We start from the raw sequence: 7,500 nt of genomic DNA, 5'->3' as shown, positions 1-7,500 counted from the left end.
GAAGGAGAAAAGACTAAGGAGAAGGGAGCTTTGCAACAACTTTCATTTGCTTTTAGCTTAGACCAAGGTTGATGCCCATGCCATAACTCTCATTGCACTTGCTCGATGGTGTTGTTCTTGATCATATTATGTTAAAATACATTTCATGTGAGATTGTTGGTATGTGTCATTGTTGTGATGGATTTATCTTGCATATTTTTCCTTGTTTTTGTGTGTACAAATGTTAATGAGTGTGAAAGCTTCACTCATCCTTGGGAGGGAAGATATGCCTTGGGTGAAGGGGTTAGTTGGGCTCGACATTAAAGTTGAGAGATTTTTCCTCTTGGAGAGGATTTTGTTATTCATGGAGTATGGGCTCCATTGAAGCCATATTCCTTGTTGTTATGAGAGTTGTAAGTGTATTTTGATAGCCTTGGAGAGGCATTTGTATTATGGGAGGTATAAGTGTATTGATGAGATGAGGAGGATGTATTTGATAGCCTTGAAGAGGCATTATGCAATTGTAGATGTATATGTGCATATGGATATGACATTCTTCTCTTTGGAGAGCTCACCTTCACCCATAGTTTTATGATTCCAATGGTGAATAATTGTGTTAAACCTTGGAGGGATGGTAAATGTATTGTGATATTGAGTTTGCATGCATTGTGAGATGTTTGAGTGTAACCCCGTTTGAGTCTTGTTTCCCCAACTTGGTGGGTGGCTTCTTAGAAGCCTAGGGTGGGATGTGAGCCTCCATGGTTCTTGTTTTTGTGTTCTCCTTTTAGGTTGTGAGGATGTGATCTATGAAGAAGTTAGGGTTTTCCCCTTGGCATTGTTGGAGAATCAAGTTTTGTGTTGATGTATCATGTAGTTGAAGGAATCAATCCTTCCACTATCATTTTGAAATGTATTGTGATGGAAAAATCTCCATTGTGGCTTTAAGTATTGTAGGGATTTACATCCTATTGCATATTAATGTGAATGAGTAAACTGAGATTGGATGTTATGCATATAAATGACGTTGTAGAAAAAGATGATATCATATTCATAGTTTTTTAAGAAGGAAAGACATAGTTTGTGTGTAAAGGAATATCCATGGCTATGAAGTCTACGTTGAAGTCATGTAGTTGAGTTACTTCTCCTCATGTAGATTCATGTATTAATCAATAGTTAAATTTTATAGATTTCTTACATAAGAGAAACATTGTAATAGTTATTCAAGTCAAACATGAGTGATTCCATTATTTTGATGCAAATGAAATAAAGAATTTTTGCAATAGTTCATATGTATGCATGGAAAATGATTCAATTATTTTCAAGTAGCAAGCAATTCCACATATGAGACTATTTATCTTTTGGAAGATATATATTTGATCTTGTTTTAAATACATTCATGTGTTAAGTTTATTATTCAAGGTGATATTAACATGATCTATTCATCTAGATAGATATATTGGAATGTTAAAATAACATCATAGTTAAGTAAAGGAGATAAAACAAATAGTGTTAGCATAAACTACTAAGAGGAAATAGGTTTGTATATGCACTTTCCACTCTCTAGAAAATGTATGGGAAGTGAAAATAATCCACTCCCCAATTACAGACTAATAAAATAATCAAAGAACATTCCTAAGAATCTTCTAGTTAGTAAAATAATAATATAAGGGTCATAGTCTAAATTAGACAAAAGCATATAAAATAACTAAGGAGAGTAATCCATAAGGTACCCATGACTAGGGTTTGTGCAAAAAGATCACAATCATTCAAAAAAAAATACTATAATATCTTTAAAAGTGTACAACTACCATATAAACCATCACCTATGTCTGTGGGAAAAAGGGACCTAAATTATTTAAAAATAAATGCAATGCTTGAAAATAAGGAAAAAGGTGTTTACTATAAAGCTAAGAAAATAAAGGTATGTGATTTAGTTTTAAGGGAGGGGAATCACGTGATTCCCTCCATTCCCCTCTTCCTCTTCCCTGGGTGCCACAAGAGGCTCCGAAGGACATGGGTTGGTCCTCCCTATTAGATTACTTACACATGTGTCCCCTTGGTTTCATAAGGATTTATAGACATGTGAATTCATTAGGTGCAAGGAGCCATGGGGTCATGAGTTCATGGGAAGTAGCACATAGTGCTTGAGCATTGAGGGTTAGGAATTTAGGAAGTGAGCTTAGGGGGCTCACATGGGCAACAAGGATATGGAACTTGGTAAGTAGGTAAAGTTTGTAAATAAGATTAGTAAGTAGATTGTAGGTGAATATTAGTTTAGATAGATTGTTATTAATTCTAAATAATATATTAACTTTATATAGTTAAATTATTCTATAATTGATAATAATACATAGAATATGTATTAATAGCTAATAGGTAAAGTATGAATAACAATAATAGAGTAATGTTGAATATTAGCATTCCAATGAATAAATCAAGTGGTTAATAGCAGTTAGTAATAGTTGATTGTTAGAGCTTGATTAAATGATAATATGTAAATGTACAAGAAGTAATGAAATGTTTCTTATAAAACCAAGCAATGAAAAGGTAGTACCATGTAGTTGGTCATTAGAATAATGATTTTAATGTTACTTATCTTCCATACAGTGAAATTGGACAATTAAGATGAATATATATGAAATTCAATTCACCATATAAACTAATGCAATATGCAAGTATCAAGGGACATTGATTATTTGATATATACCTGAGTGTACCTATATGTAAATCTATACAAAGAGATGAATCATATATGGTTTAGTAGGAAATGAAGGGAGTAGTATTTAATCAATTGAGATCCATTCACTAGCATAGATAAAACAACCAACCAATAAGGAATGTGTAGTGATTAAGTAGATGTTAGGAGTACTTAAACAAGGGTCACTAGTCATATGTTAACCTAGGGTTGTATATTATTTTGTCACAATGAAATGCTTATCTCCTACCCAAGTCGTTATGCTATATTTGCATCCAATGTTGTGGATGCCAATAACGTGTAAATTGCCTACCTAGAAAAGCAAGATCTCATTTTAATTTCTATCTTGGGATAGGGAAGTTAGAATTAGTTTGTAATTAGTTTATGTGGTGTGATTTTGTTTAGGCATTGGTTAGAATAAGATAAATACGAGAGGCACTTAGTTGAGAGTATTGTAGTATGTGTTGGTTATAACATATAGGTATTAGTAATGTGTGTGTGTGTGTAAAATAAAACTAGAAGATAGTAAGCATGTGAAGAGGGTTATTGATTTGATTAAGTGTGGTGGTCACCTCATGTCATTTAGTATTCACAAGATTATTTAGATAAGAATCATGTAGCATTGTTGGTATGGTATGGATGTTGTTTGAAATGATTTCGGTACAACTTATCACTATTTTATATAAATAAATAAATGAATATAGGTTATAGATAGATATTATTCTTTCTATGATGCATATAACTAATAACAAATGTCGATATTGTTTTAGTAATTAGTAAGTATGAGAAATATTATAATGTATAGTTGCAATTATGGATAAAGTGCAAAGATGTATTTGTCCTACATATATATGGACATTAATATATAATTAGTATAGTTAGGCACTTAGGTATGAAGATGTAATTGGAAAAGTGGTCTTATTAACTCTATTCTTTTAGTACCAATGTCATATCGTAAGCTTCAACATAGTAATGAATTCATTAAGTGGCTACCCATCATTTGTACACATAATTACTATTCACATTTTCATATGTGATTCCTATGCAAATAAGTTGTGAACCCAAATATGAGTTTTTAACTAAATTATTATATAAGAAACTCCCTCCTTATCATTAATTCCAAAATTTGTATTATGATCCTATATCCAAACTTGTGTCATAAAAAAGGAAGAAATTCTATAGAACTCAATAATGGTTCCCTTAGTAATTAGATACCTATCAGGATTTGTCATTAGGTCTTAGAACCACTTTTAAGTCATATGTTTGGATGGAAGGTTAACTTTCTAGTAGATCATCATAAGCTAACCAATAAGGCACCATCCCCATTTTGGAGATTGTTATTAAGTGTACTAGGATAGACTGAAAGGTTAAAACTAGTATGTCCTTGGGTAGATGGAACTAGTTAGTCTTGTCCTGTGTAAGGCAATCTAATTACCTTTCAAAAATACAAAAATACAAAAAAAATTATTAGTTGAGTTTTGCCCTAAAATTTTGGGCATGATAGTGTTGACTATGTTCTTGCTACTCCAAGTGATCAGTATGGGCCAAGCTTCTACATCAACTGAGTGCCAAAATTTTTGAGTGTTGACAAGTGTTGTCAAGTGTCAAAACATCATAGAGTGGTCTTTAGAACCTGAGTTACAACAAGCTAGCCAACTTTGTGAAGATTGTTTGAATTAGGTATTGTAGCTGACTCTAGAGAGTAATAAAGTGGATTGGTATATATGTAATACATTGTATCATATCCAAAAAAAAGTATGTGAACAAGTAGAAGAAGTATGAATGTGAATTAAAGAAGGCTACAAGCAATATAAGGAAAAATAGAGACTTATCTATCATAACAAGGTGATCATTGTTCTTCAAAGGAATCTCATTCAACAAACCAAGTTGTAGATTAGATATCAACCATTGATTCATCCTAATAAGTGCATCAATCAAATCTTTTAACAAGGTGGACTTAATAGTCTCATTCCAAATCTCCTAACAGAGTACACACTTTATTATATGTTGTAAATCCTTTCACAAGGTGGACCTAATAGTCCTTATTGCTCCTAACAAGGCAGATCATTAGAAGTGATCAATTGTAAGCTTTAATAGACTAATTTTATATTGTAGTAATAAAGCTTGTGGGTATCATTCTCACCCCATTTTTACTTCTATTTGGAAGGTTTTTGGGTTACCAAATATTGTGTCAAGTATTATGAATGTTATATTCCTTTCAATCTTTCATGCATGCAATTACATTAGTTAATGTTTAACTGGTGAATTAAAATATAAGTTTTATTATTTTTTGATTCACCCTCCTCCCCAGTCACCTAGTCTATATACTACATTTACAAAATTTGGTATCAAAGCTTTGGTTCTCACATCAAAAGTTTACCAACTTGAGAAAAGATTAGAGGTAATGGAAGTATATAGACTGGGGAAAGCTATTGAAAATAAGAAGTTGGATCTGCAATTGGCTATGAGTCAATTCAAGAAGATGAAGGAGCAGCTCTCTCAATCCCTGAAAAGAAGAAAAGATCTTGCAACACAAATGAATGATAATATCTACATTGAAGAAATAATTGAAAATTTGCCAAGATAGAAGTTTAAATGAAGCTAATGTAGCAATCAAAGATCTACTTGAGAAGAATCTTACTCTTCATGAAGAAGTTAGAAAACTGAGAAGAGAACAAGAAATTCAATCAATCAAAATGTGTGAAGAAATGGAAAAAAGGACAAAGCCAAAGAATGGAAAATATTGTTAACTAAAAAGATAGAAGAAAAGGACAATGAAATTCATCAACTATCTCTTTAGCAAGAAAATTTGATTGATCAACTCAATGATGCAAATCAAGAACTTATTAACTTAAGGATAGAGAATGAAAGATTTGTAAAATAACCTCAACATAGAGAAACAAACTAATGAGAGAATGATGAAATCTCATGAAAACATGAATCAGTTGAATGAGAAAAATCAATGTAGAAACAAAGGTAAAGCTAGACTAGGATATACAGAAGAAGGTGAATCACCTTAGCGAGGAGCTCAAAATAACAAAAGGCCTACATGCTGTCATTGTGGAAAAATAAGACATACATCAAACAAGTGTTGGAGCAATGGTAAATCAAAGTTCAATGGAAAGTGTTACAGTTGGAACAAACAAGGACATAGAGCAAGTGAATGCACAAAGAAACCTAAGTTTGAAGGAAATTGTTTTAACTGCAACAAACAAGGACACAAATCTACATAATGTAAGAATAAGAAATAGAACCCAACAAAACAAATTCTCAAAGCTATATTTGGTTGGGACTACAACACATGGTGTAGATGTCACTATTGTGGTGAATTAGGGCACATTGGAGGAAATTGCATAAAACATCACATAAGGAAGAGATACTACAAAGAGATGTTTTTTATGTATAGATCTTGGACATCTTGTCAAGAACTATATGAACTAAGGAAGAGTTAAAGATGAAAAGAAGGAAAAGGAACATAATATTAGAAGTTAGATGAGGCAGCAATGGGTAAGGAAATTTCTTGAGGATGCAAATTAGAGTAATGAAAATGTTGACACCCAAGTCAATGAGTTGGGTGACTCAACCATCTCAAACTAGTTTACACATGGAGATTACTAGAACTATGATTTAGAATGAGACATTTCACAAAAGTTCTAGTTAGCAAGTAGAAGATCCATATTAGCATTCCAGATGCATAAGGATCATCGAGTTGAGATGACAGCTGAAGACCTTTTCGAGAAATATTAGGTTAGAAGACCTTACCGAGAAAGCTCAGGTTGCAAGACCTTACAGAGAAAGGTCAGTTTGCATAACATTACCAAGTTTTGAATTCAAATGCTAAGTTGGTGAACTCTACCAAGTATCAAGTTCATACCAAGTGATGATAGTTCTTATTGAGTTCATGAAATGTCCCTTTTCTGATTTTTTTAATGATATTTCCAACCTTTAATCAGATCTTTAAGATCAAACAACTAATATCACAAAGATCCTCCAAATTTCTCAAGAAACCCCAAATCGGGTATGCCAGAAATGGTGCCAAAAGCTTCACAGCTTCACCTATTATTAATAAATTTGAAAATGGACATTTTTACAGATTATTCAGCAGCATAACAGCCTACAAAATGAAATTTCCATATATATATATATATATATATATATATATATATAGCCTTTACACAACAGCTCACCAATGTAGGACAAAAACTATGCTCATCGGGCTCCCGAAATTAACACAAAAATGCCCAAAAACACCACAAACACACTAATAAACTATATCAGAAGTTTAATCACGTCCCAATACATATATTCAGCTCTATTTTAATAGCTTAAAGTCTGAAATACAGCAGAAACCAAAACTGATATGAAATGCTCAACTAAAAACACCAAACTCATGCAAAAAACACACCCAAAAACCCACAAATCTACACTGTTCAACACAAAGGCAAACTCTGTATGAGCATGCACATGGAATGGCTTCAAACTCCCATCCTTAGCCTTCCTGGAAACCTGCAAACTCCTATTCTTGGGTCTCCCTGGAAACCTGCAAACTCCCGTTCTTGGGTCTCCTTCTCCACAGGTTTGGCAGCCTCTAAAGAATAACAAAGAATGAGCGAAAATCAAGTTCTGGAATGTGCCCAAAATGCCTCCAAACCCCCTTAAAAGAGGGCATAAATGTAACTCACGTCCAAGAGAGGTTAATGAAACATATTTTAATAATAATTTTCATTTATTAGTCCAACGGTTTCCAAAGATTAACTCCCTTTTTCCGAAACTTCACTTTCTTGGGCCTGGCCTGCCTTAGCAAAGATTATTATTTTTTAATTATT

Source organism: Cupressus sempervirens, chromosome 11 (genome assembly GCF_028749045.1).
Source record: "Cupressus sempervirens isolate cs-2001-9-10 chromosome 11, ASM2874904v1, whole genome shotgun sequence".
NCBI lineage: Eukaryota > Viridiplantae > Streptophyta > Pinopsida > Cupressales > Cupressaceae > Cupressus > Cupressus sempervirens.
The sequence above is the reverse complement of the archived record's forward strand: the minus strand, read 5'-3'. Positions refer to the sequence as shown.